Source organism: Nipponia nippon, unplaced genomic scaffold (assembly GCF_047370975.1).
Source record: "Nipponia nippon isolate SJK-2023a ecotype South Korea unplaced genomic scaffold, ASM4737097v1 scaffold_2, whole genome shotgun sequence".
NCBI lineage: Eukaryota > Metazoa > Chordata > Aves > Pelecaniformes > Threskiornithidae > Nipponia > Nipponia nippon.
The window spans coordinates 86,952,845-86,959,308 of NW_028262336.1; positions in this window are offsets into that span (position 1 = coordinate 86,952,845).

Here is a 6,464-nt window from a genome sequence, read left to right on the forward strand (position 1 = left end):
AAAGCTTGAACTCCAAAGCTAACGTCCATCTTGGTAAATGAAACAGTGCCGGGGAACATTCCCAGGCACTGGAAGGCAATTGTCTGTACTGTTTAATTGTTAGCACAGTGCCTGGCACAGCGGAGCTGGGGCCAGCTTTCCCAAACAATTCCCAAGCATGGGCCAACAGCTGGCATGGGCCAGGGCCACGCTCAACAGGCGGTTTGTGTGCAGGGCACAGAGGGGAGGAGAGGCCAGTAGTATGGATGCGGCCATTTCCATCTCCATCGGCCTCAGCACCAGGGAATGGTCCCGATCATGCTTAATTTACTAGTATAGACACAGCTGTGGTTGCTCGAACTTAATGCTTTTACAACTACACCGTTGCGAGGAGAAAGCTGCTTATCCAGCTTCCTGGCATAAACATATATATTTGCTTGCAGACTGATTTTATGCATTGCCTTAGCTGTAAGATTGATTTGTTTCCACTAGTTGCTAAGGGTGTTTTTTTCAGATGATTATGCTTAAATGCCAAGGATGAGACACCTGGGGGAAAAAAACCATTTGTCCGTTTTGCTAATTCCCCAGTGGCATTAAGAAGCAAAAGTCTGAGGAAGCAGATGGGAACTTTCTGCACTTATTCTGAGCGCTGGAAAACAATTCAAATCAGGTGTCTGTCCAAACCATCCCGAACCACAGTTGTGCAAATAGCGTACAGTTCAGTCTTTTTCAGTTCTGTCAGGAAACGTGTCAGGCCCAGATGTTTCTCCAGGCATGGTAAGGTGCACTGACCCATGCACCTTATGGCAGCGGTGGCTGGTGGTATTTGCATCAAAACAGTACTTGCTTGGAAACAAGTTGAAGCCTGGTGAGATGGTCACCCTCCTTTCAGCCACCAGACCTCAGCCAACACCCTGTTCCCCACTGCAGGGACAAAGTGAGTGACACTGAGAAGAAACAGCAGGAGATGCCTCTAAGGGACCATCACAGAACAGCAATGCCAGCCACAAGCAAAGGAAGGAACATCTACCAACCACTATATGCAAGCTAAATAACGTAAATACACAAAATAATCTCACAAAGATGATAAAAGAGAAATATGGGGGTCCCCTGAGCCTAATTTTTCTGCAGATGGTACATGTCAGAAATACCTGGTATTCAGAACTGTCTTTTCAGGGTATGCTTCTTTAAGGTTACTGAAAAGTTCCTTTATTCAAGAAATTAGCTTAAATGTCCTAAGGCACAGTATGTACTCTGAAAATACTCACATTTCATTTGATTGCTGTTGTTAATGTTTCAGAAATGAAGTAAGTTTTCCCCTGGGGACATTTAGTCTGGCTTACCCATTTGTCTGAGCTTCTTCAAAGGAGGAATGATTCTTAGTTCTAGCCTGATAACAGCACAGGAGAAAAACCAAATGCAGTGTTAGGAAAACAGCGATTTATTAATTTTTGGGGTGGAGGGGAAGCCACAGGTAAATTTAGTAATAGCATAAGAATATTTGTATAAGAAAACTGCTGCTATTTCATTATTTAGCTGGGAACACTGAGAACAAAAAAACAAGCCAAGCCAATTTCAACTTCAAACGTATCTGAACACATTACTATTGCTTTTTCTTACCAGCACTTTGTGAATTTGAGTGTTCATTTAAGGGATTCATCAAAGATGGGCTGAGGGGAAAGGTTTGGACCGTGTAAGGTTCTTACTGATAATTGTCTACAGAGCAAACAGTGTTAATTTTGCAAGAATTCTGCCATCTTCCACAGTAGAAATCTCACAAATTTTGCTCTCAGGGTATCTCTGTATTCAAACAAAACTGGAAAATAAACCTCTTCTTAAGGATCAAATCTGGACCTGGCACCAGGAGAGAGTGCAGATTAAAAGACTGGATTCCAGAAATGTGTTGTGAAAACTCCCTGAGAGCAATACACTCAGACTTCACGTCTTCTTCTGTGTCATACTTAAATACAGCAGTTTTTCAAATTAAATCCTATTTCACTATATCATTTCAATCAGTCATGGGGGTTCCTGGTCCAGCCTGAAATACACAAAGAGCTCAGAGTCACCTACAAGATGGTCGTGGTGTTCACCTGGTGCCAGCTCTGCACCATCACTACCAAGGGAGAAGGCTGCTCTACAGACCCAGACCTCAAGTACGGCTCTAGTGCCAAGGCAGCCTGCAGAAACAGATTTCTCAAGCCTTCCCCAGTGATGTGAGTTACCAAAGCTGCACACTGCTGCTTCTCACTGAAGCAAAACATCAGGTCTGATCCTCCTGAAAGGGATTTAGCACCTAAGGTGGGGTGTAATATAAGCATGTAATCCAGAAAACCTTCGTTCTGCTAATGTTTAACCCTAAAGGTTAAACTCTGTATGCCGATAAATTTATGTGTTTAAAATTCCTTATGGTCTTAGAGCTGTGCTTGTGCAGATATGCAGCAGAGCCTCAGGCTTCACGCTGTTAGGGACTCAGGTCACGCTCATCCCTGGTCAGGATCCAGAAATGAGGTATGGCCATGCCTAAATTCTCTGGGGGGTCTTAATGTCAAATGCACTCTTCTGGTTCACTTTCTGCATGTGTACAGGATGAGACGTCTCACAATCTGCTGTTCCTTTTCTTTGCAAAGCCACTGCCCTGAAGGAATTTGGTGATGGTGCCCCTCTTTGACAGACTAACCTATGAAGCAGCACGATCCTCCACTGGCCAGGAGATGTGGTACTCGCTCCTCCTGGGCCTCAGAAAACCAAAAGCCAATGTCCTTGACTTCCCAGGAGACCCACCAGGCCATGGGCTATTCAGAGGCACAGAGAGGGCTCAGTGTGTTCCCTTTCGTCCTCCTCGAGGCCAGGCCAGTGAGCAGCAGAGAGTGCCGGATTCATGGGACTGGAAAAAGAGAGCCATGAGTCCGCAACCTCACTGCGCGGGTACTGACCTGGGAGACTAGGACTCTGGTCCCTCTGAGGGTGCCTACGTCCTTTTTTTGGTCTAGTGAACCACCCCAATGGGTTGGAAATAATGACAAACCACAATAACAATAGCCAGCTAAACAAAACAAGTATAAACAGAAACAACAACTGAGGCTGGGAAGAGAAATGGCCTTTAGGGATATTATTTAGAAGAGACTTCAGACTTTGATTTCCCAGGCAGAGAAGATGGCAAATCAGTCAGTGTGACTCCTCGGTTCTTGAGAAAGAGGCAAAACACATTTTCCTGAAGCTTCCTGTAGCCTAAGCCATTGAACTGACTCTACTACAGTAAAAAAAGAGTAAGGCAGGGAAAAGGGGAGGCCAGCAGAAAAGGCCTGGAAAAGCTTGGAAACCCCATGACTCCATGCTGAACAGCTGAATGTTTGAGTCTCTGCCTCAGAAGTACGAGAATCCCCCTCAGCAGCACATGCCTTTGCTCGGTCCCATGGGAAGCAGAAGACTCTAATCAGCTTCCTGAGCCCCACGCCAAAAAAAGATCAGATTAGGTGCAAAAGTCGTTATGCACGTAGTAATAGCATGTCCTATATATTGACACAAGTACTGTACATAAAGAAAAAAAAGGAAATGTGCCCCCATTATACAATACAACACAGGGAGGCTGGCAGAAAGTAAACAAGCTGTCCTGTTTTTCTTTATGCCATGAATTAAAACCTGAGATAGGTGAGATGCATGCCCTGGCTGGGAGCAGTGCAGCAGCAGGGCACATGCAGGCAGAAGCAGGGGCAGGGGCAGCACTGGCCTGAGCCCAGCACCGGCAGCCTGCTGGTGGGGTGGGAAGGAGCCAGAGTGGTAGCTGGAGCTGTGGGAGAAATGGGAAATAGGAATTCAGCCTAAAACTGATGGGCAGCGGAAATGGGGCTGGGCAGAGACCGGGAAGGAAAAGCGGAGCTAAGGGACGAGGAAGTCTGCTTTGACCAGCTACACCTGGGACCTCATTTCAGGATGCTGTCTGCTGCCACCTGCACAAGTTCTTCTGCAGAAATAACTCATGTTTTTAGCTTGCCTAGCTGAAGATTTACTCTCTTTTTCAGTGTGAATTCACTTTGTTTCTACGATATAACTGCCCTTCCCTCTCCCCACAGCGCTCTCTCTCTCTTTCTCTCTCTCTCAAATTCAGAAGACTTCAAAACAGAGAAATAACCTACTCCTTGGAAACAGAAATTCATCGTTGCATTTCTTCCTCAGTACAGTACACATAGCGGGGAAAACAGACCTTCAAATTTCCCCAGTAGTTTGGAAATTTGGTGCAGAAACACAAGAGCACCCATTTTCTCCTCCCCTGTCCACTCCTCAGCTAACCTGTGGAGCTCACTGCCGTGACACGTCGTCAAAAGCAAGTATTTGCCAGGATTCAGAAGGCAACTGAATATGCAAAAGAACACGCGTGCACAAACACACGTGCCAAAATATATTTGCATACATATTTATATATAAACAGTAACTATTTTTAAAAAGTACAGTAACAACATCAAAGAAGTCTCAGGAACCATGGCACTCTTCGTTTGCCGTAGACGGGCCTTTGATCACCGTAGACAGACCGGACTCTGCCTGGTCTGCCATAGGCTTCTCCTGTGGCCTCTGCCAGCTCAAATCCCAAATCCCAAACAAGCAGCATTGGTGAGGATGCTAGAAACACAGCAGATGACAACAACCTCCTAATGGTTAGTGGTGGAGGAGAAGAGGAATAAGTAAGCACAAGCAAAGTATGTGAGTCACTTTATTAAAAGCATACCCATTGGGCTGCTTCTGCTACCTACAGTGGCCAATAAATTCCCTCTGTCCTAATGCACTCGAAGTGCCAGGATGCATTATTCAGCACATGAGTAATTCACCACATTCTTTCGGATAATAGTCAGTTGTTGAGCTGGACTCTCTTTCATGAAGGTCAACAGCAACACCACTATTGTGGTTGTAGAGCATGGCAGAGCCTCATGGCACTGTACCCACCAGATTAAAACAAGGATTCATGCAAGGATCCATGTAATGAAGGCCACAAGGTTCTCATGTGGGCATAGAGGCACTTTTGTGGAGGATCAGGCCCTAAACTCACACTGAAAACCACAGGAAGGATCTCAGCACCCAGTCAAGTGGAGGACTAGGTGTTCACATGGCCACCAGAAAAGCCAGTTGGCCAACTGGAGTTTCCCTCTTTGTGTGGAATAATAATTCGGGTGCTGAAGGATAACTGCAGAGTTGAATTTGAGGGTGGCCTCAGCACCGCGGGGGACTCTGCACCAACTGCTTTAAACGAATCGTGCGGGGTCTATGGTGACACTTCTTTTTCTTGCAGGTTTTGAGACAGCCGTGCTGTTAAACTACTGTATTAATACCATGCGTTGTAGATGTAGCGCTTGCCAGTAAAGAAAGCTCCTCTACCTTTGGTTTTGTAATGTATTCTGGTGCATGGGTCTGCTGTGCCTGTCTCTGTTTGTATTAGGTTAAATGCTGCTGAAGTAGATGGGCCTAATTATGGCCTTTCATTCAAGATTAATATGAAGCCATTAAGCTGGTTTATGCAACCAGGTAGCTGAGCAATTGAAACATCTAAAACAAGTATGAGGCAATGTTGGAGGCTGAAACCATGCAATCAGCGGGCTTTCATTGTGAAAAGGCATGGGAAACGCAGAAGCGAGCGCTGCCTTCATCTGCAGACTTGAGACAAAACACAGGATGAGAGAAGATTCACTGCGAAAGACTAGAAAGAGCTACCAAACCCACCACTGGTCTGACCCTAAATCCACTGTGAGTTACGCGGGCTGAGCGGAACAGGGAGGCTTGCGGCTCCAAACGCCCCGCGACGCCGCTGTTATTCACTTCACCCCGCGCTCAGGAAAAGAAGCTCGGGCAGCTCTCTTTCGCAGTGACAGCACATGAGTGATTACCCAATTCATCGCCGGCCTCCCCTCCGAGCAGAAACGCTCCCAAGAAACTTGGCTGTTTTTCTAATGCCTGGATCGGGAAAGGGTAACACCACAGCAATGCTTCTGGGAGCTATCCCTCTGTATTCTCCAAAACATCGCTCTTACGTTTGCGGTTGTGCAAAGTTAGGTGAGACACGGACAGATTTTCCTTGGTAATCAACCAGGAGTTCGTGGACTTTGTTAATGGTATCCTAGGTATTTTTTAAAAGGAGGGATTAGTTGATGTGTGGGAGAGGCTAATTAAGAGAGAAAAAGCAATTAGAGGAAAATCAATTAACGAAAAATCAAGGTTAGGTTGTGAGGAAAGAACAGAGAAATTTGACAAAGGATTTAGGAGCCAGTTTACACAACAACAACTGAATTTTGAATAAATTGATAGTCGATTTAAATGGATTATTATAATCTGGAATAGTAAATGAAATTTAAACTGAATCTTTTACTGGTTTTAAGATCGATTTCTTTAAAAAAGCTGAGTATGACCGTTTTCTTTACGCTCGGAGGAAAGGACGAGAAGACAGATGTAACCCCAGACCTGCACATACACATCGACCTGAATTTTTCAATTGGACTACACAT